General features: G+C 51.1%; 1 protein-coding gene across 5 annotated transcripts in view; it reads right to left on the bottom strand.

The window, feature by feature from the left end:
• The window catches only part of Ten-m (teneurin transmembrane protein Ten-m), a 45742-nt gene extending 41011 nt beyond the window's left edge, over positions 1-4731 (bottom strand). For 4 of the 5 annotated variants that reach the window (XM_084601314.1, XM_084601310.1, XM_084601313.1 and 1 more), the window contains exon 1: positions 3463-3596. The gene's annotated coding sequence lies outside the window, so the exon portion shown is untranslated. Of the gene's footprint in view, positions 1-3462; positions 3665-4525 lie in introns of those variants that run through there. The other variant, XM_084601312.1, reaches the window with a different exon arrangement.
• Between the last annotated feature and the right edge of the window lie 1269 nt (positions 4732-6000).

A 6000-nucleotide genomic window follows, 5' to 3' on the forward strand; every position in this document is an offset into this window, starting at 1 on the left:
CCTAGGCTGCAGGGCGCTTGTCCTCCGCAGCGCTCTCTGGCGGGAGGCGAAAGCAAGAGAAGCGGCGCGAGACACCTCTTTTCCTCCGCACGCAAAGAACGGACGGCTCGAGGGCGGAGAGGCGAGGTTCGGGATAAGTGCCTGCGCCATGTGTCACGTCCAGATCCGCGGCATGAGGCGAGACCGAAGTAGGCCGACGCGGATGGCGTGCATCGCGGCCCGCTGTGCTGCTCCCTGGCGTGTGGCGTCTACTCAGGACAGCACGCACTTATGGCGAACAAGCTCGCAAAACCCTACACCGCTGAATGGCACCGGCGACGTTTTTATCCTTGCATCAGGAACATGGAATAGCAGTGATGTGTTGGCTCTATAAATAAACTCGCAGGACGGTCACCAGTCTGTACCGAAAGGCGGCTGAATCGATATTCGTTATTATTTGAGATAAGTTCGTAGTTCATTATTATTCGCAATGTTTTCTGCTAGAGCACGCGCGACGATGCATTGTCTCACTGCTGGATGGTCAATGTCGCATGGCAGACCCGCGCTTCGCTCTTCTTCCTTTTATCCTTTCTTTTTCACGCTCTATCGCGTAGCGCCTGCGCCATTGTATCTAAACGTGGCCTAAAGAGCTAGCTGTCGCTGTGAATATGTATGGAGAATGCGGAACTTGTGAACAAGCAAATTTAACTATGAAATTTGCGATAGCTATACGCGACATCCGTACAGATTCAAGACTGCTGCGCAAGTGAAACTTGTCAGAACGTGTCACAACGGCTATAAAAGGAACATCAAAGTGAAAAAAAAGGGCAAAGTTGAAACGAGTGCGTCACGTCCCCTAATGAGCAGCGCCTACAGGCCCACCAAATTACTCGGGGAGTATTCCTGCCGAAAACGGTACGCGTACATTTTTTTTTTTTAAACAGCTGCTGGTCGTAATCAAAATTTCAAAGTGAGCTGCAAGGAAGCCTCACACGATCATTATAAAATCAGAGCAATAATGTCTTTCAAGGTATATAACAAGATACTTTAGCGAGGAACACCGCAATCGGGTATCGGCATACTAAGTCCGCTGCCTAAAAGGAACCCTGAGCCACCTGCCAGTAAAATCATCTGATGTCCCTGAAGGCAACGTAAAACGTGCAAGGGAGCTGGAGTCCGCCCTGAGTCCCGAAGAACGCCGCCCAAGAGAACGGTGGGGCGGGTTTGTGCGTGTTGCTGTTTGACCTGGGCGACTGAAACCTGACACCACGTCCGCACGCTCAGCCTCGAGCTGGTGTGCTCGCATAATTACACCCTCGGCGCCGGAGGCTAATGATGGCATGGGTGCCCCCTTCTCTTCAGGGCCACGGTGCGCAATTAGGTGGATTACGGGCTCAAGGGGTCGTGCGTGGTCTTCCGGGACCGTAGGTTATGCGATAATACGAAGCGGCCGTAATTGTAACTCTCTCCTTTCCTTTCATTCTGTTACGGGCCACTGTAGTGCAGCTGTCCCGTTCTCTTCGCGCAGTTCGCTGAACTCTCTTACGCGGTCTCCCCCCGATGAAGAGACTCCCGACGCCCGCAAGAAGCCGAGCTGGTCTCATTACGAACCGCAACGCTACACTCGGCGACGGAGAAAACTTGGACGCAAGCTCTTGTGAAGAAAGTGCGCTCTCCGGCGGTCGCTATTACTCCCGCCGCCCCACGCGCGTATTTTCTACGCCGTTTCTTCACGGTGCGCCGTTCACTCGAAAAAGTAAAGGGCTGTGACGGACTTCTCAGGTTCCAGACGTCTTCTCTTCCTTCGGGGACGGCGGCGTCGTTTCCGGTGGAAAACTCTGATTACGAAGATGAACGCCCTCCTAACTGCACTGCCGCGGAAAAAAAAAAAATGAAAAGAGAAGAGAAACGGCTCGGGGAAAGTTTATTGGGCTCCAGAAAGTGCGGCTCTTATTTCTCCAAAAACAGCGGGCTCTGTCCGCAAGAATGGGAGGGAGGAACTTCCCAAGAGGCTGCGTGCCTTGAGCGAACCTGTAATGACGAAAATGAAGGCCGCGCTTCACATCGCCGTTATCCGCCTATTTGTTCATTAATAAGTGGTTCCGAAAAATCAGCGTGACTTCATCGGTACAGTTGTGTGGTCACGGTGGTCATGTATACAGTCATTACGGTATACACACATGACTACTACAAATCTACCTTAATTCACTTCTATCTAATCGATTAATTCAGCCTTAACCTCCATTTTAATCCACTCATTACAGTCCACTTCAGATATCTGTATGCACCGCAAGTGGAGCCTCTTAAATTCAGGCGCCCAATATCTGTTTTCAGTGTTGCGTACAGTGCCGAAGTCGAATAAAAATGTCGGGACCGGACGTCATGAATGTGCGACTCAGTCTGCGCGGAGAAGCGTTCACCAGGCACGGGTAGAGCATGCATGGGTGTGTCATAACAGAAGAAAAACGCAACCACTCTGTTATATTTGAGATCTCAAGCATCACATGCCGACCCCTGCCCCATTTTGAATATTGTCAAAAAAGAAAAAAAGAATTGCTGGAAGTTACAAAAAACGTTCCGCAGAGTACGTGCTTTGTATTTGTTTTAACATTCATCATAATACCTACACTATATATTTCATATTACGTGAAAGACCACCCGACATAAATCTAATCACCGTTTTATTTAGGAAGCGCGAACTTGCCTGCGTGGTCTGGGGTTCCATGTTGATTTCTGACTCACAGCTACGCAAATTCCTTCTCAGAGAAGTTAATTTACATTTCATTTGCGAAGTTTCACGTGTGAAACAAAGCTTTTTGACCAATCCGGACTTTCTGTAGATGCCAACAGCGCCGCCTAGTTGCCCTCTAAACGAGAGCCTTAACGCCGTCCATTTTAAACGGGTATTTTAGCGTGAAACTCCAACAACGGTGGACGGTGGAAAACCTTCAGCGACAATTTACAACTGTCGACATCGATGTATGAGCGCCGCGCAAATTTCAAGAGTAACTTAATTATATATACTAGGCGAACAGACATTTGATGCGACAATTCTGCTAAATTTTGTGCGACCTTATCGTCGCATCAGATGTCGCATCCGAATTTTTGCAAGCGAAAATGCCACGTCAGAATCGCTTTCGCTACGAAAGCAGTGCTTAGACAGTAGAAGTGCGGGTTGGCGACAGGAGCCCCAAATATATTTGATCTCTTGCCGGCGTCAGCCAATAGCACGAGCCGCGCCCGGTCACTAACACATTACCTGATCCTCTATTTTGCGTTTATAAAAGGCACCCGCGAGCCCTCAAGTTGCCGATAGGCGTGTTTCATATTAGAGGCAGCATTTAGGCTTCAGACGCGTGAATTCTATGTACTACTTGATCTGCGGACTGGAGTTTACCGCAGAAACAAAATAATGTGCCTGAAAATTGCATTCCCAAGTTACTAGCTACTAATTACCACATCGCAAACAAGTTCACTACTCACGTCTGCTTTGGAGCACCAGCGTGGTGTCTCGTGCGAGCGCGAGCTCGGATCCAGTGAAGGTGGCGTCGGAGCGGTTCTCCTCGTCGTCCTCTTCCTCCTCCTCTTCGTCGTCAACCTCTTCGTCGGGGGACTCGGAGCCGGACGAAGAGAGGCCCGCGGCCAGTGGCGCGACCGGACGCCCTACCCTGCGCTCCGTGGTACACTGCGCCAAGAGGAGAACAGGGAAGGAATGATCGTTCAAGTTGAAGACAATCGCCCTCCCTATGGTAACTGGGAAGTCAGTTTCTACGATACGTCCCACATCCCGCGTCTCCTACCCTTCTTCCCCAATATGACTTGCTTGGTCCTGAAAGGGCAGGTTTACCCCCTGTGACTGTTTTCGCGTTATCTGATCTGAACAAGGGTATGAAAGCTGAGCTGACCATGGATAGAGCTATAAAAGGAATTGCATAGTGGGTGGAACAGAGCGAAAAGACGAAACACAAGAAGAGACGCACAACAGACGAGCGCTGACTCGCAACTAATTTTAAAAATTAGTTGCGAGTCAGCGCTCGTCTGATGTGCGTCTCTTCTTGTGTTTCGTCTTTTCGCGCTGTTCCACCCACTATGCAATTATACCAACTCGCCCAACTGTCCATCCTACTATAAAAGGCACTGTTTTTGCGCGCTTTCTGTGAGTGCATCCCCGAGAGGAGAGGCCATGAGGCACTGAAGGTACGGATTCTAGGTGCTCCCGTGAATACCACAGTTCATAAGAACGGGCAACGCCCGACGCCGTGCTGGTGTCATATTATACAGGTAGGACTTTGTCGTTGAGCTATTGCCACAGATTTGCCCTTTTATCATTCGATTTATCTCGTCATCTACTGTGACGATAGGGTTGACTCAGTGAGGCTATGGGTGACGAATTGTTATAAGAACCTGGTTCTGAAAGGAAAGTGACAAGGCAAGCGTTTTTGGGCCACATGTTTCTCCACAACAACAGGCTTGTGAGCTAGGAGGGTTCAATTTGCCGTGCATGTAGTCAACGGGTGGCAGCGCAAGGAAGGTTCCCATGAAATACCTTGCGCGCTGCGTGGGGGCGCTGCTGCCTGGCCTGGTGCGCGCCAGCAGATGGCGGCGGCAGCGACGAGTACTGTCGCAGAGCTGGAGGCGCCAATATCCAGGGCCGGAAGCCCCGCGGCGGGTCCGGCGGGGAGTCGATGGTGGCGCCGCACGGCCCCGCGGCTGGGGCCCGGGCGAGCGCTGCTGCCGCCTCCGGGGTGGCCGCTACTGCGGAGAGAGCAAGGAACACAACGTTAGTGTTTTGCCCCGCCTTCGAATTATCTCTCATTTGAGACGAGCAGTGGCGCATCGAGCAGGGACCACTGCTCTATCGGCATATCGACATGCTTTCTTTCTTTTTTTTTGCTAATGGGCGTCGATTGTTTGGTGTGTAATGCAGGGTTTGTTGGCACGCTTTATTGGCAACGAAAGTCGGCGTGATCGACACAGTCGACAAGAAGAGCAACGGTACAACAGAAGTGTTCCTTTGACTTATACTGTGTCGTTCATGCTTCATTTTTTTTAACAGCATGTCCTGGCCTGGGCGGTGCTAAAGATCAATGTTGGTGCACAGCGCCATACTGTTTACTGCACATGTACCACTAACAATGGACCCACTGCAGGCAACCTTTGTTGGAGCATTCGTTAACAGCTGGTCAAGTATCTGGCCCTGCCCTTCATAAGTATTCATGACCCGCACTTTCAATGGTGTGAGGTGAACGGGTTCCCACGCACGGACCGACAAAGAGGCCTCCGGAGAAAAGGAACTGACATCCCCACCCTCTTCGAAAGCTACTGTAGTCAAGACGAATAGCCGCGGTAGTGCCTAAATATAAGATTAGCTGTACGGTACGCACAGGTAAGTGTTAACGCCCCCAAGAACGCTTAGTCGGCAAACGGTCCCCGTAATACAAAGTATAAAAGTATAGGGTGCTTTGCCGCCATAACCACGAATAAGGAAACGGAGTGCGCCTTTAATATCCTCGATTTCTGTTATTCCGGATAACAGAAACCTCTAAATGCAGGAAACCAATTTTGCGAGGGAAACAGACGCAGGAGCGAAAGTGCAAGAAGCCGCAAAGCATCCGGCTCGCTTCGTGCTGGCGGCGAGGCGAAAGAGAAGAGACACATTCTAGATGTCCTCCACGAAAGCGTCGTGTTCCGATTGGAGCCGCGCTACTTAACACCGAGCAAATTGCACATCGGCCGCCGAGTGACAATTAGGGCTCTCTCCCAGGGTCTCATTAGAGGGGCGAAAAATGGCTCGCCTTTCCCGCCACCCGGGGGCGACGTGCTCTTCGGAGGACTGTGCGCGTAATCCTCCCCTTCGTCGCCGAGGAAGCGTATGACAAATGCGCTTTCAAATAAATCCGGCGGCCGAGAAACAATCACACATTACGCAACGCTTGGCACCGCTGCTGCCGCGCGCACCACCTTTCGCGAGTGCGCGCCCAGCTCTTTCAATTTAAACTTTTGCTCCCCGCGAAGAGGCGC

This window comes from Amblyomma maculatum, chromosome 4 (assembly GCF_055883805.1).
Source record: "Amblyomma maculatum isolate TAMU_Amacu chromosome 4, ASM5588380v1, whole genome shotgun sequence".
NCBI lineage: Eukaryota > Metazoa > Arthropoda > Arachnida > Ixodida > Ixodidae > Amblyomma > Amblyomma maculatum.